A 26,738-nucleotide genomic window follows, 5' to 3' on the forward strand; every position below is an offset into this window, starting at 1 on the left:
CACACAATTATATACACAAGATAATACAAACACACATTTGCATTCATACAACACAAACATAACAATAGATGTGACCAGGCACGGTGGTTTACAACTATAATCCCAGCACTATGGGAGGCCGAGGCAGGTAGATTACATGAGGTCATGAGTTTGAGGCCAGCCTGGCCAACACAGGTAAAGCCCCTGTCTGCTAAATGCACAAGAGTAGCCAGGTGGGCCGAGCGGTGGCTCAAGCCTGTAATCCCAGCACTTTGGGGAGGCGAGGCAGAGAGAGGCGGATCCGCAGTCAGGAGATCAAGACCATCCTGGCCGAACCACGGGGAAACCCGTCTCTACTAAAAATACAAAAACTAGCGAGGCTGAGGTGGGGCGGGCACCTGTAGTCCCAGCTACTCGGGGAGGCTGAGGCAGGAGAATGGCGTAAACCCGAGGGGCTTGAACTGCAGTGAGCTGAGATCCGGCCACTGCACTCCCAGCCTGGGGCTGACTGAGAGACTCACGTCTCAAGAGTAGCCAGGTGGGGCACACACCTGTAATCCCAGCAGGGAGGGCTGAGGCAGGAGAATGGCGCTTGAACCCAGGGCGGACGTGAGCGAGTCACCCACTGTACCAGCCTGGGCTGACAGAGTGAGACTCCATCTCAAAAAAAAGAAAAACCCCCAAAACAATAAACCTCAAGCATTAATGATAGCAAAATGTAGTTAAATAATTAGGAAGTGATGAGTTTTTCAGTATTTATTACTTTTGATTCTAACATACTTTATTTAATTATGTTTCTACAATTTAATTTTTAATAATAACTGTGTTTGACAACCAGCTTGCAAAATTCCTGAAAACATAACAATCAGTTCATATGAGCCAGTGCAGGCCAACTCCAAAGCACCTTTTTTTCCCAGTTTGTTGATTGTCTTTTGACTTTCTTTCTTGTTTGTTTGGTTTTTTTACTTTCTTTCTAAAGACGTTTTTCACCATACAAAAGCTTTAATTTTGATGCAGTTGCATTTATCAATCATATATTTTATGGACTCAAAATTTTGTCTGTTTTTGTTTTTGTTTTTCAGGCAGGATCTCATTCTCTTGCCCAGGTTGGAGTTCCGTGGCTCAATCATGGCACACTGCACCCTTGATCTCCTAGGTTCAAGCAGTCCTCCCACCTCAGTCTCCTGAGTAGCTGGGACCACAGGCACTCGCTACCATGCCCAGCTAATTTTTTAATTTTTTTGTAGAGATGGAGTTCCACTATGTTCTCCAGGCATGGGGAATCTATAAACAAATAAACAAAAACAAAAAATAAAATGAGAGAGGGACAGGAAGCTCTTTATAAACTACAAGAATAATTCTAATGTATCTCTCCAATAATGATAAATACTTTAGCCATTAATTTTTTTTAAGCTGCATCATTTAAAGATGGCTTTACAAATCAGTGGGAAAAGATGGACTGTTCAACAAATGTTGTAAGGAAACTGGATAGGCCTCTGGAAAAAATGAAAGTAGGCGCCCCAACTCCCACCATACACAAGGATACGATCCAAATGGAAAAAAGATCTAAATGTAAAAATGAAACCATGAAAGTATTAGAAGAAAACATGGGAGGATTCTTATAATCTTGGAATGGGGAAGGTCTTCCTAATCATTATTCAAAATTCTGAAAGGCTAGGTGTGGTGGCTCATGCCTGTAATCCCAACACTTTGGGAGGCCGAGGTGGGAGGACTACTTGAGGCTAGGAGTTTGAGACTAGCCTGGGCAATAGAGCAAGACTACATCTCTATTAAAGAAAAAGGGTTCTAACTGTCTTCAGTAGATAGTGTTGTTCCCACACTACAGATGAAGGAACAGAGGCTGGGAAAAGTTAAATCAATCATGGTGATATGTATTTCCCGCTCTTAGCTCTTATTGCTCTTATTTTCTGGTACCCATTCTTCTAGCATTGGCACCTCCCCACTTGGTACACTGTTTCCCAAAGAAGATTTTCTGATAATGAGTAGGAAGAAAGACCATATAAACATATGGAGGCTGCTTATTATCCTCTAAATAGCCAAGATCCTAAATTAGATCCGTTCTACTCCTGCTCATCAGCCTTTCTTTTTCTGTAGCAAGGTGAGAATCCCCCTGGCCTAACTTCTCAATATGGCAAGATCTTGGTTTTATCCCTGGTGTCTTTGGCCAGAAAGGTGTAAAAGGTCATTATCCAACGATGTCACAGCTCAAATCAGCCCCAGATCTTCCTTTCCTATTGGGAGGAAAATGTTGGTTTTCTAAAGTTCTTTTTTGATTTAGAATTTCCTCATCTTGACCTTTTGGATTAGATTGTACCCGGAAAACAGAAAAAATATTCTGAGTTGGGACCAGGTCCTCTAAAAAGTCTCTTTCCTATGAAACAGCTAACACATGGAGTTTCATAATTAGAATTTTTTGTTCTTTTTTCTTGAAATGTAAGCTTCTGTTAAAATGCAAGTAGCCCCTGGGAAGGTTTATACTCAAGTTTTATTGACTATGTCCACCTTAGTGTGAATTCATTTAGCAGATTATTTATTTGGAGCATATTTCCTCAGAGGAAGTAGAAGGCAAAGGAGGATAAGTAGTAGAAGGAGAAAACTAAGAGGAGAAGCAGGGGATACTACTGATGGGGAAAAGAGTGCAGTAATGGAGAAATGGAGACAATTACCAGAGGTTTACCTCCCCCAGTCACTTCTGAGATACGACTGGGAAGCACAGGCAGGGTAAAACAAGCTGATATGAAAGGTGCCATAAGGAATGAAGTAAATTAGACAGGTTCTCTGAACCCTGAGGGGAGGCTCTAGTTTAACACCAGAACCAGTCATCTCATTCTTTTCACATATTCTTCTACTTGGTCACTTTTGGCACTGCTCAGGACCCTTCATAAGCTAGAATTAATTTGTGACCAGAAATCAGACCCAACCATTCATAGCATGTAATTGCAGCTGTCCCCTACTGTCAGCAAGCACAAGCTCCCCGAGCAATTTACTACCTGGACAAAACTGCATTTTATAAGCTTCTCTGTTCTCAACTGTCATTCAATATCCTCCTAGATTCCTCGTCTATAAAATCCTAAATCTCCAAGTTAGGATTCCAAGTTTCTTTACAGTGGCCAAGAGTGTCTCTGTTCCCACCGTTATATTATTATTGCACACACCTTCATTTAGGTTACATGCCGAGTCCTCTGCTGCCCTTTGGTGAAAGTCCAAGTAAAGGCAAAACTATGTTGAAAAGGATATCAGCAAAATGGCAGGCTAGGAAGGGTGAAGCTTTTATTTCCCCACAGACACATATGAGGGGAAAACAAGCAGAAACTGTTTGAACCAACTTTATCAGAACTCTGGAAAACAAAGTTGACAGCCACTAAGCAAATGTCCAATCAAGAAAAAGCCATCTTCAAAATGGTAGGAAAGTTTTGTGACATTATTTATTACCCACTCTTACCCCACCCTTCTCCATTATGTGGTTTTGGTCTTGAACTGGCAACAGCCTAGTTCCCAGTACCCTTTCTTGAACCAGAAGGAGCATAACAGACCTTGTTCACAAATTATTATGTATGTCTGTTGTGGCAGATACTTGAAAAACTGAAACAGAGAGATAGTCTCTGTTTTGCCTAACTTAGAACTCAGGTGAAGAAAGTGGTAGGCACTACTCATAAAACCAGCAAGGCGACTGCAAATCCACAGACTCCTGGGACAAAAAATTACGGGTGAAGATATATAACAGACCATCTAAACCCCAGAGGAGAAGTTGCAGTACAACTAAGTAATTCAGATGCTCAAAAGCAGCCATATATATGAGAGAATTTAGGAAGCCATGTGCATGTCCGTGCAAGATGCATGCTCAGAAAAGACCTGAGAAGACCTTAAGCTTCCACCTTGAGTTGATCCCTAGGCACAAAACAAGCTCAGCTAAGTGTTAAAAGAATGCCCTAGGACCAGCCGGGCATGGTGGCTCACGCCTGTAATCCCAGCACTTTGGGAAGCCGAGGTGGGCAGATCACAAGTTCAGGAGATCAAGAACATCATGGCTAACATGGTGAAACCCTGTCTCTACTAAAAATACAAAAAATTAGTCGGGCATGGTAGTATGTGCCTGTGGTCCCAGCTACTTGGGAGGCTGAGGCAGAAGAATTGCTTGAACCTGGGAGGCGGAGGTTGCAGTGAACCAAGGTTGCACCACTGCACTCCAGTCTGGGCAACAGAGTGAGACTCTGTCTCAAATTAAAAAAAAAAAAAAAAAAAGAATGCCCTTGGATAAGGCCAATCTACAAACACTGACAACACTGCTGGCATTTAAACAACATCGTTGTTTAATCTTTGTTAAAGCATTAACTAAACATGAGCTAATGGAACAGAGATTTCAGTGATCCAACACAATAGCCTCTGCAAAAATAGTTAAGAAAACTCTCAAAACTAACAGACTATTACAGCCTTCAACAACCAAAAAACAAAAAGAAAAAGAAAACAGCAAACCCTGGACAAAGGGAAGAATGTCCTTTCCAGTCACCATATTATAATGATTGGACATTTGCCCAATTTAAAAAATCACAAAGTATACAAAGAAACAGGAAAATACGACTCATTCAAAACAACAAAATAAATTGACAGGAGCCATTCCTGAAGAAGCCCAGGCTTCAGACTTAGACAAAACTCTGTATGATTTTAAAAAAACCTAAAGGAAAAAGAAGTAAAGGAAATCAGGAAAAGAATGCTTTGGTTTGAATATTTGTGTCTACCCAAAATTCATATGTTGAAATCCTAACCTCCAAGATCTTAGGAAGGGAGGCCTTTGGGCGGTAATTCGGTAATTATGACAAATTTCCTCATAAAAGTGGCCTCTTGGCCAGGTGCGGTGGCTCATGCCTGTAACCCCAGCACTTTGGGAGGCCGTGGTGGGCAGATCACCTGAGGTCAGGAATTTGAGACTAGCCTAACCAACATGGAGACACCCCATCTCTACTAAAAATACAAAATAAGCTGGGCATGGTGGTACATGCCTGTAATCCTAGCTACTTGGGAGGCTGAGGCAGGAGAATTGTTTGAACCTGGGAGGCAGAGGTTGTGGTGAGCCAAGCTTGCACCATTACACTCCAGCCTGGGCAACAAGAGCGAAACTCCATCTCAAAAAAAAAAAAAAGGGCCTCTTAGCCATGCTGTCCTATGAAAACACAGTAAAAAGATGGCTGTGAATGAACCAGGAAACAGGTCCTCGCCAGGCAGCAAATCTCCTGCCTCCTTGATCTTGAACTTCCCAGAACCATGAAAAATAAATCTGTTGTTGTTGTTTATAAGCTACGCAGCTCATGGTATTTTGTTAAACTAGCCCAAACAGACTAAGACAAATGACATATAAACAAAATAAGAATATCAACAAAAAGAAGAAATTATAAAAAGAAACCAAAAGATAAGAAATTATAAAAAGAAACCAAACAGAAATTCTGGACAGGGACAGTGACTCATGGCTGTAATCCCAACAATTTGGAAGGCCAAGGCGGGCAGATCACTTGAGGTCAGGAGTTCAAGACCAGCCTGGCCAACATGGTGAAATCCCATCTCTACTAAAAATTAAAAAATTAGCTGTGCATGGTGGTACACACCTGTAGTCCCAGCTACTTGGGAGGCTGAGGCAGGGCTGCTTGAACCCAGGAGGCAGAGGTTGCAGTGAGCCAAGATTGTGCCACTGCACTCCAGCCTGGGTAACAGACCAAGGCTCCATCTCAAAAAAAAAAAAAAAAAAAAAAAAAAGAAAGAAAGAAATTCTATAGTTGAAAACTATGATAATTGAAATAAATATTCACCAAAGATTCAACAGCTAATTTGAACAAGCAGAAGAAAGAATTAGCAAACTTGAGATGAGACCGTTCAAGAATTATAAAGTCTGAAGAACAGAAAGAAAAAAGAATGAAAGGAGAAAATAAGATAAGTCTGAGGGAACTATGCGTTACCATGAAGCAGCCTAATATATGTATTATAGAGATCTCAGAAAGAGAAGAGAGAGAAAAAGGGGAAGAAAGGTATTAAAGAAGCCTTGGCCAAAACACCTCAAATTTCGTAAAGGACACACATCAACAACTCCAAAAGCCAAATAAACTTCAAGTATGATAAGCTCAAAAAGATCCACACCAAGACACATTATAATCAATCCATCAAAAGACAAAGAAAGACTCTTGAAAACAGCAAGAGAGATGCAACTCTGTCAGGAATCTTCAATGAAAACACCACAATTGTAAGATTTTTACTAGCACAAAAAAAAAAAAAGAGAATATCACCGAATTTTTCATCAGAAACGCTGGAGAGAGGAAGGATGTGGGATGACATTTAAAATGGTGAAAGACAACTGTCAACCAAGAATTATATATCTGGCAAAACTTTCCTTCAAAATGAGGAAGAAGTTAAGACATTTCCAGATAAAGAAAAGCCAATGGATTTATTACCTAAAGGACACCAGTGATATTGGATTAGGGGCCACCCTACTTTATTATTACCTCATCTTAACTAATTGTATCTGCAATGGCTTTATTTCCAAATAAGGTCACATTCTGAGGTACTGAGAGTTAGGACTTCAATATATGAATTTTGAAGGAACATAAATCAACTCACAGCATTGTTTAATGATACGGCTTTATAATAATTTTTAAGTGTATTTTTCTTTTAAATCCTTTAGGAGAACTCTTTATTTCTTCATAAAGCTTTGAGTTACATCTAACATTCTTTAATTTTGACCCGAAAGGACTTCCCTTTTCATTTCTTGTGGGGCAGGTCTAAATGGTAATAAATTCAGGAGATCGAGACCATCCTGGCTAACATGGTGAAACCCCATCTCTACTAAAAATACAAAAAATTAGCTGGGCATGGTGGTGGGCGCCTGTAGTCCCAACTTCTCGGGAGGCTGAGGCAGGAGAATGGTGTGAACTCGGGGGCGGAGCTTGCAGTGAACCAAGATTGCACCACCGCACTCCAGCCTGGGTGACAGAGCAAGACTCCATCTCAAAAAAAAAAAAAAAAAAAAAAAAAAAAAAAGCTATTATTTAAAACAAAAGGGAAATAACAAGTGTTGGCAAGAAGGTGGAGAAACTGGAACCCTTGTGCACTGACTGGTAGAAATGTAAAACGGTGCAGCCAGTATGGAAAACAGTATGGTGATTCCTCAAAAAGGGAACCTTAGCGTTACCACATGACTCAGCAATTTCATTTCTGGGTATATACACAAAAGAACTAAATGAGGAAACTCAAACAGGTAACTTGTACATCAGTGTTCATAGCAGCATTCTTTGCAATAGCCAAGAGGTAGAAAAAAAACCTGTGTCCCTCAACAAATGAATAGATAAATAGAATGTAATATATATATATACAATGGAATATTACTCATCCTTAAACAGGAATGAAATTCTGGTACATGCTACAACCTGGATGAACCATGAAAATACTATGCTAAGTGAAGTAAACCAGACCCAGAAAAAACCACATAACCAGACCCAATCCAAATATTGTATGATTACACGTGTATATTACTAAGAATAGGCAAATTCATAGAAACAGAAAATAGAATAGAGATTACTAGGAGCTGAAGTAAGGGTGCACTGGAGAGTCATCATTTAATGGATATGAGTTTCTGTTTGGGATTGTGAAGTTCTGGAAAGGATTAGTGGTAATGGTTGGACAACAATTTGAATGTATTTGGTGCCACTAAACTTACACTTAAAAATGGTTAATGAGGTAAATTTTATGTTATGCATATTTTTCCAAAAAATGTTTAAATTATGTTGAAGACAAAATGTGGTCTTTTTCTTTTTTTGCGGGAAGGGGATTCAGGGTGTTAAACACTTTTTTAAGAGATGGGCTCTCACTCTGTTGCCAAGACTGGCCTCTAACTCCTAGGCTCAAGGGATCCTCCCACTTCAGCCTACCAAGTAGCTGAGACTAGAGGCACACACCACCTTGTCAGGCTTAAAATGTGTTTTCATAACCCTCTCAGACTATCCACTAAGTGTCATTTAACTTTTTTTTCTTAACCAAATTTTATTGAACACTAACCAAATGTCAGCTCTCTGGTGGGTCCCCAGCTTTCAAAGATACATAAAGGATTCTTCATAAAGGACTTTATAATCTACTTAGAAAGGCATGGAGGTAAATCAGCAGACAATACCATATGGATAAGCACCATGATATTGGTAAGGATGGGGACCTTGGGAAGCACATTGCTGGGAACATTTAGCTTAGGTGAGAAATGTCTGGGAACACTTTGGAAAGAACGGAAGTGACTGAGCTGAGTCTCAAAGAACGTGTATTAGTTGACCAGGTGAAATGGGGAAAGGGCTTCTCAAACAAGAGGAGTAACTTATAATAAGATAGAGTAAAGAGGCCGGGCGCGGTGGCTCAACCCTGTAATCCCAGCACTTTGGGAGGCCGAGGCGGGTGGATCACGAGGTCAGGAGATCGAGACCATCCTGGCTAACACGGTGAAACCCCGTCTCTACTAAAAATACAAAAAACTAGCCGGGCGTGGTGGCGGGCGCCTGTAGTCCCAGCTACTCGGGAGGCTGAGGCGGGAGAATGGCGTAAACCCGGGAGGCGGAGCTTGCAGTGAGCCGAGATCGCGCCACTGCACTCCAGCCTGGGTGACACAGCGAGACTCCGTCTCAAAAAAAAAAAAAAAAAAAAGATAGAGTAAAGAGAATATGAGGAGATTGAAAAAAACATGGAAACTTATGAAGTCAGTAGAAAAGGGGTGGGAAGAAGATGAATACTGGAGAGCTGGATGAGGCTCAGAAAATTAATATCTTATATGATATGGGAGTGTACACTTTATCCTACAGGCAATGAGTAGCCATTCTATAAGAGTTCAGAAAGAGGAGTCAGCTGTATCTTTAAAAGAGACTTCCTGGCTACATTGTGGAAAAGGGACAGAGGAGCGGTTCAGCTCCTCTTTTAAAGTGAGGACTGATGAAGGACCTGAAGCAAGATGGTGGCAACAGTCACAGAGGCCAACAAGAGTCAAGAAACGTTCACGATAAAGACAGAGAAGGCCAGGCATGGCAACACATGCCTGTAATCCCAGCTACTCAGGAGGCTGAGGCAGGAGGGTCACTTGAGCCTAGAAGGTCGAGGCTGCAGTGAGCTGTGATCACACCACTGCACTTCAGCCTGGACAACAGAGTGAGACCCAGTCAGTACAACAACAACAACAAAAGTTTAATTAGCCAGCATGGTGGCCTGTAGTCTTTTTTTTTGAGATGGAGTCTCACTCTGTCACCAGGCTGGAGTGCAGTGGCACGATCCTGGCTCACCGCAACCTCTGCCTCTCCGGTTCAAGCGATTCTTCTGCCTCAGCTTCCCAAGTAGCTGGGAATACAGGTGCCTGCCACCACGCCCGGCTAATTTTTGTATTTTTAGTAGAGATGGGGTTTCACCATGTTGGCCAGGATGGTGTGGTCTTAACTACTCAAAAGGCTGAGGTGGGAGGATCGTTTGAGCCTAAGAGGTCTAGGCTGCAGTGAGCTATGATCATACCACTGCACTCCAGCCTGGACAATGGAGTTGGTCCCTGTCTCTAAAGAAAAAAGAAAATGACTCCAAAGGCCAGTGGCCAGCTGGATGTGGGTGACAGGAAGACTCTCACTCAGGTTTCTAGCTTGGGAAACTTGGTGAGTGGTGGTACAATTCATAAAATGTAGAAACCTAGAAGAAGAAATAGTTTTGATACAAGGGAGATAATAAGTTCTGGGTTTTTGTGTTTGTTTGTTTTGTTGTTTATTTTTGTTTTGTGTTGCTTTGTTTTTGAGATGGAGTCTTGCTCTTTCACCCAGGCTGGAGTGCAGTGGCACAGTCTCAGCTCACTGAAGCCTCCACCTCTGGGGTTCAAGCGATTCTCCTGCCTCAGCCTCCCGAGAAGCTGGGATTACAGGCACGTGCCACCACGCCTGGCTAATTTCTGTATTTTTAGTAGAGATGGAGTTTCGCCACGTTGGCCAGGCTGGTCTCGAACTCCTGACCTCAAGTGATCTGCCTGCCTCAGCCTCCCAAAGTGCTGGGATTATAGGTGTGATGCACCACGCCTGGCCTTTAGGTTCTGTTTGGAAATGTTGTATTAGAGGTGATTGTAGGGCAGGAACAGATGGCTATTTAGGTGTGGAGTTAGGAAAAAAGCCTGACATACAGATATAGATTGGAGGGTGCACTGGACAGAAAGGAGGATCTGCCTTCAGTGAAAGGAATTAATGTCTAAATGTAGAATCCCATTACTAGAAGTAAGTCTACCCCTTCCACAAGAGGGGAGATTAAGGAATGGAGCAGCTCCCCTATATGACGTCGAAATCAAATCACATGGGCAGATGCCCACTCAACGTTGTGTGTAATAAAGCTTATTAGAATAAACCGAGCACGGGGAAGCCTGGAAGCTTTCCGGACTGGGTTTCATTTTGAAGCAAGAGGGACTTCTAATACATATCTTGTCTGTGGCAAAGCAAAATGCTAAATACTTTCTTATATTTTAGATAAATTCTTTGAGAATCTTGTTGGCAACCAGAAAAGCATAGCTAACCAAAAAAATGAAACAAAATAAAATAAAAATAAAACAAGTGTTGGTGTGTTCTATTCTTTTTTAAATGGGCATTCATTATCAATTTCCCCACATCTGTTGTTTCCTTCTACTGCAGACAGAAATTCTTCTTCATAAAAGGTGGATTCTACATGCAGAATTTCTAAGGAACTGGATCACATCATATATGGAAGAAGACTGGGCTTTGGAGTAAGAAAATCCTAGCTGAATCCTGTTCCAACAATGTACACGGTCATTGTCAAATTCATTTATTCACTCACCCATTCATTTATTCATTCATGCAACAAGCATGTGAAGAGCACATTTTATATGTCTTATCCTATATACATATAATACTGAGTAAAAAGTCACAGTTCTTGCTCACAGACCAGTGAGAAGGAAGACATACAAACACAATTACAGCATAGTGTCTGTGCTGGAAGAGTGAGGAAGATGGTGCACCTGACTGCTTTAATGAGACTGGAGAGAAGGAAGAAAAGGTAGGGAAGGAGGTAAGAAGTATGAGAGAGTAAAGGACCCTGGGGACATAGGAAACACAGAAAGAGAGATTGACAGGGAATTCCTAGTAGAAGGAACTACAAGATCAAAGTCAAGGAGACATAAGATAGTATGGAGTTGGGTTCCAGGAGCAGCAAGGCATTTTTGATAGTTGGACAATAGGGTAGGTCATGAGTGACAGGGATGGGTGACAAGGCTCGATGCACAGTCAGGGGCAAGATCATGTGCATTCTGCCTATTTTGTTGCCCGAAGGTACCATTGAGGCGTGTTCTTCATGCTCCTCTTATACTCTATAAATCCTACTCTCTTCAGCAAATAGCTCTTTTTCATTCTATTCCTGTCTCCTACTCTCCGCCTAAGAAACTCCCACTCATTATTTGGGGACCTTGACACTGTGTGCATAGGTTTCTCACTAAATTTTGTGGCATCCTGTGTTAATCAGGGTTCTCCAGGGAAACAGAACCCATAGGATATATATGTACAGAGAGAGATATTTATGTTAAGGAATTGGCTCACACAACTGTGGAGACTGTCAAGTCTGAAATCTGTAGGCCAGCAGGCAGGAAACTCAGGCAGGGTTTTTATACTGCAGTCTTTTTTTCTATCCTTCTTTATATAGAGACAGGGTCTCACTCTGTCACCCAGGGCTGGAATGCAGTCATATAATCATAGTTCTCTACAGCCTTGAACTCCTGGGCTCAATTGATCTTCCCAACATTCCTGAGTAGCTGGGACTACAAGCGTGCACCACCACACCTGGCTAATTTAAAAAAATTTTTTGGAGAGTTGGAGTCTTTCTATGTTGCCCAGGCTGGTCTTGAATTCTTGGCCTCAAGTGATCCTCCCACCCTGGACTTACGGGTATTCGCTGGGACTTAGCTGGGATTACGGGTATATCGCAGTCTTGAGGCAGAATTTCTTCTTCTTTGAGCAACCACAGTCTTTGGTCTTCATGCTTTCAACTAGCTGGATAAGACCCTCCCACATTATTGGGGGTAAAGCTAGTTTAATCACAGCCAGAAAAAAAAAAAAAAAGATCATAGGCCAATGGCTCACACCTGTAATCCCAGCAATTTGGGAGGCTGAGATGGGAGGATCACCTGAGCGCCGGAGTTTAAGCTTTTATCATGAGCCATGACTGTGCCACTGTACTCCAGTCTGGACAATAGAATGAGATCTTGTCTCAAAAAAAAATAAAAATAAAAAAATAAAATCACATCTTTAAAAAAAACTTTACAGCGACATCTAGACTAGTGTTTGACCAAAAAAAACGGGCACCATAACCTAGCCAAATTGACATACAAAATTAACCATCACACATTCCCTTGAGATTTCAAACTCTCTAGATATATCAGGGAGGGGCATAGCAGGAAACAGAATTCACTGAAATGAATTTTATGGAAGAACTATTTTTGAAGGTATCATCAGATTTTTTTTTTTTTTACAGGGTCTTACTCAGATTTAAAGGAACAAACAAGAGGTGCCAAGTTACCTGTCAAGAACTGTAAAGAATCTGAGATTGTACCTTATTTGAAAGCTAACAAGATAGCCTATTAGTTTCACAGGCGCTGGTAGAAGACATGACACTCCTGGGTCAACATGAAGGACAGTTTATTGCTCATAATAACAGCAGTAGCCAAAGCATCAGCATTTTTTTTTTTTTTTAGACAGATTCTCACTCTGTCACCCAGGCTGGAGTGCAGTGGTGTGATCTCCACTCACTGCAACCTCCACCTCCCAGGTTCAAGCACTTCTTCTGCCTCAGATTCCTGAGTAGCTGGGATTACAGGCATGCACCACCACGCCTGGCTAATTTTTGTATTTTTAGTAGAGACAAAGTTTCACCATGTTGGCCAGGCTGGTCTTGAACTCCTGACCTCAGGTAGGTGATCCACCTGCCTCGGCCTCCCAAAGTGCTGGGATTACAGACGAGAGCCACTGCTCCCTGCCGGCATCAGTACTTTTATTCTAGTTTCCCAGGCCCTAATTTCCATGAAGAGAGTGACATGAAAAGAGCCAGATAACAACTGTACATGCAGTGGGGTACGTTGAGTTACAGGAGAGGGAATTCTGAGCTTAGGAAACCCAATCTTTTGTAATGGGCTCTAAATAGGTCTGGCCCTTTCTCTAGAGGAAGACAAGATCTTTCTTACACTGGATAGTAAATATGACTGCCTTTTGCTCCAGAGACTCTATCTTTATTTTCCAAGGCTGCTTAGTATACAAACCTCCTTGAAAAGGCATTAGTATCTTGCATGTAAGATGTGCAGAAACACGAGAGACCCATGGAGAATTATCTCTCAAAAGTACCTAGAAACCAGTGGTGGTAAAAATCTGTTACCGTTCATAGGGCCAAAATCCAAGAAAAAATACAGTTATCTAAGCCCAGTAAGAGCTGGAGGCATGGAAAAGAGGCCACTCATTAGGAACTTCAGTCATAGAGAGACACAGGCACCAGAGAAGCAATGCTTAAGCAGGGAAATAATAGGAAAGAAACATTCCAATCTCTATCTTCCATTTTGATTTTTGGCCAGTGACACCAATTGGTTAAATCCAACATGAAGCCAGCTAGCAAGAAAGCCTCAATAATACAGTTCATAGGGGTCAGTATGCTAGTGTTCAAAGCAGCACTGGGAGAAAACTGGAGAATGTATCTGGGATAATGGAGGAGAATGGTACAATTGATGATCCCTTTAACATCTCAGCTTGAAAGTTTCTTGATTTTCTGGGATTAAATCAGCCTCACTCCACTCATTCTATTTAAATCACCCTCTCTCAAGGTTAAATGGAATTTATCAACATACAGGACTCTTCCACCTCCAAAATATTAAGCCTTAATCTGTCAGTCTCTGACCACAACTAAACTACCAGCTGGCCGACTCTGTTTTTCTCAGTAGACCTGCTTTGTTTTGAACACCACTGTTTCTTACATTCCATTTGTTTTTTTCTGATTCCAACTTCCTTCTTGTTGAATTACTCCATTTGTTAATGATTTCAGAAAGAGTCTCTGCATGATGAACACTCAGTCTTTTGACTGTCTGAAAAGGTTGCTATCCTAGCTGCCATCTTATATGATAGCTTAGCTAGGTATATAATGTTAGTATCCTGTGTATTTCCTCTCAGAACTTTAAAGATATTATTCCAGTTTTTTGTGGGGTTTTTTGGCTTCTGTTCTTGAGTTTTTTCTATATTTGTAACCCTTACCTTTGATGTCCTTGAGTTTTTCTGTAATGTGTTTAAATAAGGATTGCTAGAATTTATTCCCTCGTAAGTCAGCTTTCTTCAGTTTGACCAATCAAGTTTTTTTTTTTTTTTTTTTTTTTTTTTTTTTTTGAGACGTCGTTTCACTCTTGTTGAACAGGCTACAGTGCAATGGCGCAATCTCAGCTGACTGCAACTTCTGCCTCCTGGGTTCAAGCGATTCTCCTGCCTCAGCCTCCTGAGTAGCTGGGATTATAGGTGCCTGCCACCATGCCCAGCTAATTTTTGTATTTTTAGTAGAGATGGGGTTTCACTATGTTGGTCAGGCTGGTCTCGAACTCCTGACCTCAGGTGATCCACTCCCCTCAGCCTCCCAAAGTGCTGGGATTACAGGCATGAGCCACCGTGCCCAGCCCGAGCAATCAAGTTTTTTATAATCCTTGGTCTTTTTAAATATTTTTTCCTCCATTTTTTTCTACTTTCTGCTTCTGGAGACTCCTATTAGATGCGTGTTGAATACTAACTCCATGATTCAACTTTTCTTTTATATTCTTTATCTCTTCTTTTTGTGCAATCCTTTGGATAGTTACCTTATAGCTGTGTTCCAGTTCACTAATCAATCATTAAGCTATATTTTTCTATAATTTAACCCACCTATTCAGTTTTAATTTCAATACAAAAGTTTTTCATTTCTCTAAGTTATATTTGATTCCTTTTCAATCTACCTGGTCTGTCTTTACAGAGTCTTGCTCTTTCCATATGATTCCTGTATCTTATCTTCTTTCATCCTTTTAATCATTTTTCAAAACTATTTACTTTATAATCTTTTAAAGATCACTCTATAAAAATCAAAGTTTTAGAAATGCAATTATACTGTGCCTGATAAATCTTTGCATAGTGGATTATTTCTTTATGTGGTTTGAAATTTAACTACGAGCTCATCTTCAATAGGGATTCTTTTCCCTTGTGAGTTTACTGAGTTATGGAAGTGTGTTACATAGTGGCTTTATATCTGCATCTGCCAGGCACAAGAAGGATTTCATTGTCCTGGCTCGGCTTTTATACTAATATCTCCTCTTCAAATTAATACAATAAGTATAGGATAAATTCAGATTAAAAAGTCTGAACATGGAGGAGACATACATTCCCTTACAACTTCCCTGAGGATTTTTTAGTTTCCTCTTCCACTAAGGAGTAGCTCCACCAGAGCCCTGGCTTGATTTAAGTATCTCAGTTCAGTTTCCTGACTAACCCTACCTCAAGGCCATATTTTCTTTTTTTTTGAAACAGAGTTTCACTCTTGTTGCCCAGGCTGGAGTGCAATGGTGCAATCTCAGCTCACTGCAATGTCCACCTCCCAGGTTCAAGCAATTCTTCTGCCTCAGCCTCCCAAGTAGCTGGGATTACAGGCACCTACCACCATGCCTGGCTAATTTTTAGTAGAGATGGGGTTTCATCATGTTGGCCAGACTGGTCTCGAACTCCTGACCTCAGGTGATCCACCCACCTCGGCCTCCCAAAGTGCTGGGATTACAGGTGTGAGCCACCACGCATGGCCATATCTTCTATTCTTACACAGGTGTTAAAAGCCAGGAAACTAGCTATAGAGTATATATCCTGCTTTGATATTTCCTTGGCTAAGGCAGCAGGTTTACAGATCCAGACTTTAGTTCCTCGTTCACTTTTGGCACCCAAGAACACCATTTCTATGTCTTTGCAGTAGAAAAGGAGTGGCAGAGATCTTCACTGGTTCATTCTGCCATGATGCTAAATTTGTCAGTCGCCCTGCATTACTGCTTCATTCATGTGTCTAATTCCTTCATTTCTCCATTTGCTTCCAGGAACCTTACTCCATTCATGGCTATGGTGCCATCTCTGTCCAGCCTAGAATCACAGTACACCATTCAACCACTCTACTTCCTATGAACTAACATTGTAGACCTCTTTTATTCTGCCTCATCCACTTTGAAATCATTCCAGATTGGATCTATCCAAACATCCTCTTTCTTACACCACACCCATGAGAAGCACGGCACATGGTGCAAGCATAATGGACTTTGGAGTAAAACAGAGCTGATTGTGAATCTCACCTCTGCCATTTTCTTCTTTTTTTTCTTCTTCTTCTTCTTCTTCTTTTTTTTTTTTTTTTTTTTTTGAGACAGTCTTGCTCTGTCGCCCAGGCTGGAGTGCAGTGGCACGATCTCGGCTCACTGCAAGCTCTGCCTCCTGGGTTCATGCCATTCTCCTGCCTCAGCCTGACTACAGGCGCCCGCCGCCACCAAGCCCGGCTAAGTTTTTGTATTTTTATAGAAATGGGGTTTCACCATGTTAGCCAGGATGGTGTCCATCTCCTGACCTCATGATCCTCTAGGCCTCGGCCTCCCAAAGTGCTGAGATTACAGGCATGAGCCACCATGCCCAGCCAGCTCTGCCATTTTCTAGTTGGGTAACCATGGACAAGTTATTCAACCGATCTAAGCCTCCATTTTCCCTCCAGTAAAATGTAAATGATAATATTTATCTCAGTGTTATTGTGAGAATAAAATAAAATAGTGAAAGTAATGCATTTATTATGCTCCTGACACAGTTAATACATGGTAGCTATGATAAGATTCTGTAGAATATCTCCAGACTGATCCTTCACAAATAGATTTTTTTAACCTCAGCAAGACCCTCTGTGAGGTTTGGGAACCTTTCATGTGTTGCCTTTACCATTCCCCACAACTGCTCTTGCAAATGTGCAACATTTTCTTCAAGCCATGGCCAACCAGCAGCTAACTTTGCTTCCTGTTTCAATACTGAGAGTATCAGGTGGCTTCGCCATCAATTTACTGCTCCCATGTGTGACTTGACTAGAACTTGGTCTTTTATCTCACACAAAAACGTTTGAGTATATGCCATGTGCCAGGCAGTGTACTAGACCCTGGGGCTACATCAGTGAACAAAAGAAACACATTTCTGCCCTAGACAGAAACTAGGAAGAGAAACACAACAAAAAGCATAACTGAGTAAATTGTATTTTACAAAGTAGTAAGTGCAATAAAGAAAAGTAAAGTGCTGCCAGGCATGGTGGCTCATGCCTGTAATCTCAGCACATTAGGAGGCCAAGGTGGGTGGATCACCTGAGGTCAGGAGTTCAAGACCAGCCTGACCAACATGGCAAAAACCCGTCTCTACTAAAAATACAAAAAATTAGCCAGGCGTGGTGGTAGGTGCCTGTAATCCCAGCTACTTAGGAGGCTATGGCAGGGAGAATTACTTGAACCTGGGAGGTGGAGGTTGCAGTGAGCCGAGATTGCGCCACTGCACTCCAGCCTGGATGACAGAGTGAGACTCCATCTCAAAAAAAAAAAGAAAAAAAAAGAAAGAAAGAAAGAAAGAAAGAAAAGAAAAGAAGAAAAGTAAAGTTCTGGCAGGATTATAATTTTAATAGGGTCATCAGGAAAGATCTCAGTGAAAAGGTGGCCTCTGAATAAAGAGGGTGAGGGAGTAAGGAAACAGTAATTGCATGGCCCTTGTGAGAAAGTGCTTGGAATGTTTGATAAAAGCAACGAGGCCAGAATGGCTGAGAAAATATGAGTGAGGTAGAGAGCTACAAGAGGTAAGGTCAGAGAACCAATGAAGGACCTGATTGTATAGGGCCTTGCAGTCCATTTCCAGGATGTTGACTTTCACTATGAGTGAGATGGAGAGCCGTTGGAGGGTTTCCAGTAGAGGAATATGAAATGTGATATGCCAAATAGCATTACTCTGGTTCACAGCTCTAAAATGGAGCAGGGAAGCCATTCTAAGGATGACCTGCATGACCTGCAACCTTGAAAAACAAAAAACAGGGCCTTGCCTTGAACCTTTCAACTAGGCCAAACCTCCATGACCACAACATCCTGGAAAGCAGCTGAAGTTTTCTAGCACTATGACTTCTACACAACCACAACCAATGACTATAGACTCAGGTACTAAGCCAGCCACCTCCACCCATGATAATTCTTTCAAAGACAACTACTGTAACCACCCTCAGCATCCTTTTTAAAATCCTTACTCTCCTTCCTCTCTTCAGAACATAATTTGGCCTTTAGCTGAATCTGTGTCTCATGAATTACAATTCCTACAACCCCAATAAATGCCTTGTTTCCTTGCTTTGCAGTAAGGTCTTTCACCTCTTCTTGGTTGACATTAAATGGTGTCGTAAGTGGGATACAAGTGACTCTCTTCCTCTGTGTCCCAGTGCTCCTGTGGATTCAAGCGTGGTGCTTGCAGGAACCCCTTGTGTCCCATTGCCTTCCTGACAGCCTCAAACCCTACTGGGGAGTCCTCTCATTTTCCTGAACCTCCCACCTTGGTTGAGGTTGAAGCCTTTATTGGGTAGCCTTTGTTGCCAGATGTCAACAAAGAAAATTTTCCCTTTTTGGTGAGTATTCACGAGCCCTTTTGCTTCTAATGGTATAAGTGCTAAGTTACCCTTCTTCTTAAACACCTGTTTGTTTTTTAGACAAACATTATGGTCATTCATCTTGTAAATTTCATTCTCAGTGGACCAATATCACTGAAAGTGATTTGGAATTACAATTGCCAACCTGAGGCTTTTTTAATCTCCAAAACTTGTTTTCCTTCTCTATTACAGGGCTAAAATGAAAGAATAAACAGCCTGAGTGGGACACCTACTTTAGTTGGTTTCTTGAGGCATCTAAAAGACTCCAGAGATCTAAACTAGTGTCCCTAAGAGATAGCAATGCAAAAATAGCTTTTAAAAATCTCTAAAATTTTTTAAAAAACCCTCAGGTTTCTAGAATTTCTCACCTTCAGTGACCAACAGATGCATCCTTTAAATTAGAAAGACTATATTTGAAAGGATTTTAGAGGTCTCTCTTTCTAAACGATTGCATTATTTGTATTTATGGGAAGATCAAATTAAAAAAAAAAAGACACATGATCGTGTTATGGCTAGCCTTAGAAAGTGTCTTGACAAAATTAAAGAGCAAAAATTCTGACCTAAAACTAAGTTAAAATCCTTGTATGCTTTCAGAACAGGGTTATCTGAAGAAAAAAATCCTTGTATGCTCAAACTGCCTGCTTTGTTAGCTAGGTGCGATGGCACATGCCTGTAGTCCCAGCTACTCAGGAGGCTGAGGTGGGAGGATCAACTGAACCCAGGAGGGTGAGGCTGCAATGAGCTGAGATCACACCACTGCACTCCAGGTAGGGTGTGAGATCCTGTTTCTAAAGTTTAAAAACAAAAACAAACAAACAAAAAAAAACACTGTCTGCTTTGGATTTCCTGCAGGATTTATTTACCAAAAAAAAAAAAAAAAAGGCTGGGCATGGTGGCTCACGCCTGTAATCCCAACACTTTGGGAGGCTGAGGCGGGTGGATCACTTGAGGTCAGGAGTTCGAGACCAGCCTGGCCAACATGGTGAAATCCCATCTCTACTAAAACTATAAAAATTATCCAAGCGTAGTGGTGCATGCCTGTAATCCCAGCTACTCGGGAGGCTGAGGCAGGAGAATCACTTGAAACTGGGAGGTGGAGGTTGCAGTGAGCCAAGATCGCGCCACTGCACTCCAGCCTGGTGACACAGCAAGACTCTGTCTCAAAACAAAAAAAAGGCGCCCACTTTGTGGTCTATGGTTAGGATTTGGTGCTTTCACTGCCATGGCCCAGTTATGGTTTAATATTCATATGACTCATGACTTTTGGGGATACTCATTTGTTATTGACGCTTTTCCCTTTCATAGATAGCTTTTGATTTCCTGTCGTACTGACTCTTTTAATCTTTCATCCGAGATGCACATAGACAAACTTTCCTTTTTTTAAGCTGTCTTTGAGGGGTAGTTCTGGGTCTTATAATGACTGCTTTGTAGCTCTTTGGAAATACCTCATGCATCCTTGTTTAAGTTATAACCTTGGCTAAGGTTTTTGCTTTTGGTAAGTCACTTGGGAGGGACCTTTGTTAAAAACAACAACAGCAAAAACAATTGGCTGCATACAGTGGCTCATTCCTGTAATCTCAGCACTTTGGGAGGTCAAGGCAGGAGGACTGCTTAAGCCCAGCAGTTTGAGACCAGCCTGGGCAACATGACAAACCCTGTATCTATAAATTAAAAAGATAAAAAATTAAAAAAAAAATTAGCCAGGCATAGCGGTGCACACCTATGTCCCAGCTACTCAGGAGGCAGAGGCAGGGGGATTGCTTGAGCCCAAAAGGTAGAGGCTGCAGTGAGCTATGTTTGTGCCACTGCACTGCAGCCTGGGCAAACAGAGTTAGACTCTGTCTCCAAAAAAAAAAAAAAAAAAAAAAGAAAGAAAGAAAGAAAAAACAGGTCAAAAGCCAGGGCCAGGAATGCTGGCTACTTATCCTGGCTGAAATCTGAAAACAAGAGATATGAAAAGATTTTTTTTTAAAAGAACTCTACAGTCAGAAATCAACCTAATTAAAAGCTGATATTCAGGCTGTAAGTTTTTGTGTTTTTTTTTTCAAGGCCTTCCTGTTTTTCTCTTTTGGATTCTGTTTCTGGGAATTTTTTTCAGCAACTGAAATCCCTTTTTAATTGTGTTTGGTCCCTCTGTTGGCTTCCTTTCTTGTTGGCATGATTTTTGCTTTAAAAAAAAAAAAAAAAAGTAAAATTTCACTGGCCTTTCTGGAAAGCTTTAAATCTCCAAATTGGCTCCTCTAAGATTTGTTCTTCCATTTCCTTCCACTTCTGGTCCTTCTTTTTTGCTATTTCTGATTCCACATGAAGAGATCTAGGAGGAACTTCTAGTGTCCCTGAAACCCCTTGAGTCACACAGAAAAAGGCACCACACCTCCCTTTTGGGATTCTCAGTTTTCCTTATGGAGCCCCAGAGTTGTGGCAAGACCCTCTCAGGACTAAAGCTCTGCTCTCTTTTGCATTGACCTCTCTAATCCCTCTGGCTTTTGAGGGTACCAGGAATTCCTTTGTACTGTGAGAGAAAGCCTGATCTTTGTGCAAGGTTCAAGCAATTCTCCTGCCTCAGCCTCCTGAGTAGCTGGGATTACAGGCATCTGCCACCACACCTGGCTAATTTTTGTATTTTTAGTAGAGATGGAGTTTCGCCATGTTGGCCAGGCTGGTCTCGAACTCCTGATCTCAGGTGATCCACCTGCATCGGCCTCCCAAAGTGCTGGGATTACAGGCATGAGCCACCGCATCCTTTTCAAAGCCCCAGATGCTTTTCAAATTCACATGACTTTAGTAATCTTTGGTAAATAAAGCTGGTTTTAAAATTAGGTTTCGAGCCTTTAGATTCTGGGGTCTAGACAATGCCTACGGTGAGGTCTGGAGACATATGTATCTACAGCACCTGGACCACCAGCTTCAGGGCAGAGCCAAGGTCAATACATCCTCGCTGGCCCAGCTGTGCCTCCTGGCCATGCTAGGAGAGGTTAGCTCCTACAGGCATTGTCTCCACAGCCCTGTCCTCAGGCCTGGGCTCTGCATCTGGTACATAATAATTAAAACTACTTACTTCCTAGGTTGTTCACTAGAATTTAGGATCACTAACAATTGTAGTTAGTATGTATAATTAAAACTACTAGATATAAGAGAAATAATTATGTGTACAGATTGGACAAGGACAGTAGAATGTATTTTTTGTTAGAAGGTTATTTTTAAAAACGTATATATGTGGGTTTTGTTAAATGAAAAGTAATTTTGTCTAGTTTAGAGGTGAATTCAAGGTTGTTTAAATGGAATGAATAAAAAAGAATGATATTGAATAGACATTTCTCAAAAGAAGACATACGAATGGCAAACAGGTATATGAAAAGGTGTTCAACATCACTGATCATCAGATAAATGAAAATCAAAACTACAACGAATGCTGGGTGTAGTGGCTCATGGCTATAATCCCAGCACTCTGGAAGGCCAAGGAGGGAGGATCTCTTGAGCCCAGGAGTTTGAGACCAACCTGGGCAACACAGGGAAACCCCATCTCTACAAAAAAATTTTTTTTAAATAGCCGGGCGTGGTGGTGCCACGCTTGTAGTCCCAGGTACTCAGGAGGCTGAGGCAGGAGGATCACTTGAACCTGGGAAGTCAAGACTGCAGTGAGCCATGATTGCACCACTGCACTCCAGCCTGGGTAACAGAGTGGCACCCTGATTTTAAAAAATAAATAAACGAAAAAAAAAAAAACAGAAAAAACACTACGGTGAGATATCATCTCACCCTAGTTAAAATGGCTTTTATTCAAAAGACAGGCAATAACAATGAACACTGGTGAGGATATAGAGAAAGGGGAAACCTCATATACTGTCAGTGGAAGTGTCAATTAGTACAGCTACTATGAGGAATAGCACGGAGGTTCCTCAAAAACTAAAAATAAAACTAGCATATGATCTAGTAATCCCACTGTTAGGTAGATACCCCAGGGAAAGGAAATCAGTATATTGACAAGATATCGGCACCCCCATGTTGACTGCAGCATTATGCACAGCAGCCAAGATCTGGAATCAACCTAAGTGTCTATGAACAGGTAAATGGATCAAGAAAATATGGTACATATACACAATACAGTACTAGCAAGCCATAAAATAGAATGAGATACTGTCATTTGCAACAACATAGGTAGAACTGAGGGACATTATGTTAAGTGGAATAAACCAGGCACAGAAAGGCAAACTTCTCATGTTAGCATTCATTTGTGGGAGCTAGTAATTAAAACAACTGAGCATATGAAGACAGAGATAGAATGATGGTTACCGGAGGCCAGGTAGGGTAGTGGGGGTATAGAATAGGTATGGTTAATGGATATAAAAATATAGTTAGATACAATTAGTAAGATATAGTATTTGATAGCACAACAGGGTGACTACATTCAGCAATAATTTGTTGTACATTTAGAATAATTGAGAGAATATAATTGGAATGTTCATAATACAAAGAAACGATGAACGCTTGAGGTGATGGATACTCTATTTACCCTGATGTGATTATTAAACATTGTACACCTGCATCAAAATACACCCCATAAACATATATATCTCTAGGTACCCATACAAATTAAACATTTAAAAGTTTTTAAAAAGAATAATAGATAAAACTGAATGGGGCTGGGTGCAGTGGTTCATGCCTGTAATCCCAGCACTTTGGGAGTCCGAGACCAGCCTAACCAACACGGTGAAACCCTGTCTCTACTAAAAATACAAAAATTAGCTGGGCCTGATGGTGGACATCTGTAATCCCAGCCACTCGGGAGGCTGAGGCAGGAGAATCAATCACTTGAACCCAGGAGGCGGAGGGTGCAGTGAGCTAAGATCCCACCATTGTGCTCCAGCCTGGGCGACAGAGCGAAACTCTGTCTCAAACAAACAAACAAAAAAAAATTGAATGGATGTAGAGAGATGTGGGGGGAAAGAGAATGGAAAAATATCTGTAAGAAGTTATAAAAGGGTTGTGCAACTATTATCTTGTGTGGTGAAGGCTGACTGAGATTGGATAGATCTGTATAAGATTTTATTAAAATTAGCTTTAAATCAAGTGTTTTAAACCATTGACATCTGACAAACTACCCAAAAGCAGATTTTGAATTCTAAATTATTTTTGACTTCAAACTAACTTTTGGACATTCCAAAAAGAGCCCCTGGAACTCCAAGAGAGACATATTGGGCTTATCTGGTATGTTAAAATCATACAGAAAGCATTGTCAAATTTAGAAATGGTGTTTAATTTTCTTTGAGTTATATTTGTATAAATGTGTTAATATATGTTCCAAAATTGTATGAAAGTCCTAAAACTCTGATATGTCTTGGTAAATTGCTTCATTCTGATGTTTTCGTTCTAAGAGCTCTTTGCAAATCTTAAGGTAGTGTATTTTCAAGGAGGTTCATTAAAAAGCCTCTGAAAGGTACTTTTAAATACCGACCTCTGCTTATAACCTCAAGATTGTTCAATTGGACTGGGTTAAAAAAAAAAATCCAATGAAAAAAATTGGACCCATAAAATTGCCAATCTGACATCATGCAGAACAATAGTTAAGCAGATGGGACTAACCTGATAAAGGACTGAAATGATGTTTATGACTTTTTTGCTTGAAACATTCTTTTATTTATTTATTTATTTTGAGACAGGGCCAAGCCATGTTGTCCAAGCTGGCTACAAACTCCTGAGTTCAAGCAATCCTCCCGCCTCAGCCTCCTAAGTAGCTGGGATTCTAGGCATGCTGCTGATTGTTTTGTTTTGTTTTTCAGAGTCAAAAAAAAAAATCTATTTTTCCTCTTAAGCTATTTATAGCTTACGGTAATTGGGAAAGTATACTTTTGTGAGTAAAATGGAAACATTCACTTTTCTCCCTAACTGATATCTTCAAAATTTGGAAACTATGAATGAATATTTTTATTTTATGGCAATATAGGTATTTGAATAAACTCAGTAAGAATCTGTTTTCTTCTGTGACAGGACACAATTAGAGACACTGGTTATTTTACCAAGGCTTTGACTGGAATGTCATATTTTCTTATGTGATCACGCTGCTTTAAGGAATTGAGACTGCCTTTAAAGCCAATAGACTTGGAAAAAGACTGTCCTGGTTCCTTGTCTACACAGTTTGTTTAAAGGATTTTTGATCCTATGGTAAGTAAAGAATGTCACTTTCTAACAGGCCCAGGAACCTCAAGATATTTTGGGGACCTTTAGAAGACAAGAATTCATCCAATTTGTATAGTTATTACAGGTATAATCTGATGGAAAATCCTTGGCTTGGCTTCCTACCCTTGAGAGGCTTTTTTTTTTTTTTTGAGACAGAGTTTCGCTCTTGTTGCCCAGGCTAGAGTGCAATGGCGCAATCTCGGCTCACTGCAACCTCCACCTCCTAGTTCAAGCCGTTCTCCTGCCTCGGCCTCCAGACTAGCTGGGATTACAAGTATGTGCCACCATGCTCGGCTAATTTTGTGTTTTTAGTAGAGACGGGTTTCTCCATGTTAGTCAGGCTGGTCTCAAATTCCCGACCTCAGGTGATCTGCCCGCCTTGGCCTCCCAAAGTGCTGGGATTACAGGCATGAGCCACCATGCCCGGCCGGCTTTTAAAAATATAATCTGAGATTCTTACAAAAAAGCCCCTGCAAAGCCAATTTATAAAGAGCCTATATAGCCAATCGCTATTACTGCTTTACTTTATGCAAATAATCAAGCCATGTATAATAAGACTAAAATTATTCAGCAAATAAATTGGTTCTGTTATGATTTATCTTTGGTAGAAATGGGGGACTAGAGATTGAAAAATTATGTTTCAGAAAAGAACTATAGTACACCTGTTACTAGATTCTACCACTGGCCATTGTTTCTATGATTTGCCTACAATTCAGACTGAATTTTGAATTCTTTCCTGGTTACAAGTCTCCAAACTAATGTTTCCAAAACTTTATTCCATTTTGCTGACTTGGACTCACTGAAATTGCTACTACCTTTTTCCGGAGGGCCTGCAAGCTGAAGCTCATGAATAAACAACCTTGTGATATGCAAATTACAGACCAGAAAAGCTGTCAGACTGCTACTGCCTATTTCTACTTTAGAAATAGAATGCTTTGAGTTTAACATCAAGACACCTCAACTGACTGCCCTCCAAACTCTAAAGAAACTGGTTTATACTGCTCCAAACATTAACCTCCGTGTTTCTTCTGTGTGACAGCCTGTCTGCAACACCATCTCCTGAAATCAGATACAGCTGTTTAATGGGGTTGGCCTATTTCCAGAAACGGGAGACTGGGTTAATGGGATCCTTTGCCACTCAGCTATTGACTCAAATATTCTCTCCACAGCCACCAACTCAGCTTTCAGTGTGTGAAACACCTAGGGAAGTTTCATGTGGGAATGTTGTCTGCGGAGAATGTTTCCCCAAAAATACGGTACTTTGGCATGTCACGTGCTTTTGAAAATGGAAAGGCCTCAGAAATAAGCCTCAGAATCAAGGTCCCTCTAATTTTGTCTTTTTCCTCTCTCTCTCCAAGGGCACAGAGAATCTCCCTCTGGAATTCCTTTGTATGACCAAGAAAGCTTCTCACCGAAAGAAACACAATCACCTTATATCTCCTTCCTGAAATCTCATCATCTATTTCAGGAAAGAAGGCTGAAGAATGACCTTTACACGTGGTTAATCAAATGTATGCCTTTCCTGATGTACAGCTAATTGCCATAGACTAATGCAGGCCTCCTTATGAAAATGGCTCCCCTGTTACTCAAACTTGGCCAATTTCTGCATGTTATCTTTTGACAACTCACCTCTGTGGCACAAGCCACTCTAAAAACAGACATTTCTAGCTCCAAAGAAAATATGTAACAAATCTATGGCCAACCAATAATAGTTGATCAGCAATGCTGCCTCCTGTCAGATCTTGATCAAAACAGGGGAATGTGAAATGTGATATACAAAATGGCATCACTCTGGCTCAGAGCTCTAAAATTAAATCAGGGCTGGGTGCATTGGCTCACACCTGTAATCTCAGCACTTTGGGAGGCCAAGGCAG

General features: G+C 41.1%; 1 long non-coding RNA gene across 1 annotated transcript in view; it reads right to left on the bottom strand.

Moving 5' to 3' along the window:
• Positions 1 to 1,139: 1,139 nt before the first annotated feature.
• LOC108582091 overlaps positions 1,140 to 26,738 on the bottom strand; it is a 43,690-nt gene continuing 18,091 nt past the window's right edge. The window contains exon 3 of the long non-coding RNA XR_001895307.3: positions 1,140 to 1,263. This is a non-coding gene — a long non-coding RNA (uncharacterized LOC108582091). The remainder of the gene's footprint in view (positions 1,264 to 26,738) is intronic.

Source organism: Papio anubis, chromosome 12, assembly GCF_008728515.1.
Source record: "Papio anubis isolate 15944 chromosome 12, Panubis1.0, whole genome shotgun sequence".
In the NCBI taxonomy this organism is placed as follows: domain Eukaryota; kingdom Metazoa; phylum Chordata; class Mammalia; order Primates; family Cercopithecidae; genus Papio; species Papio anubis.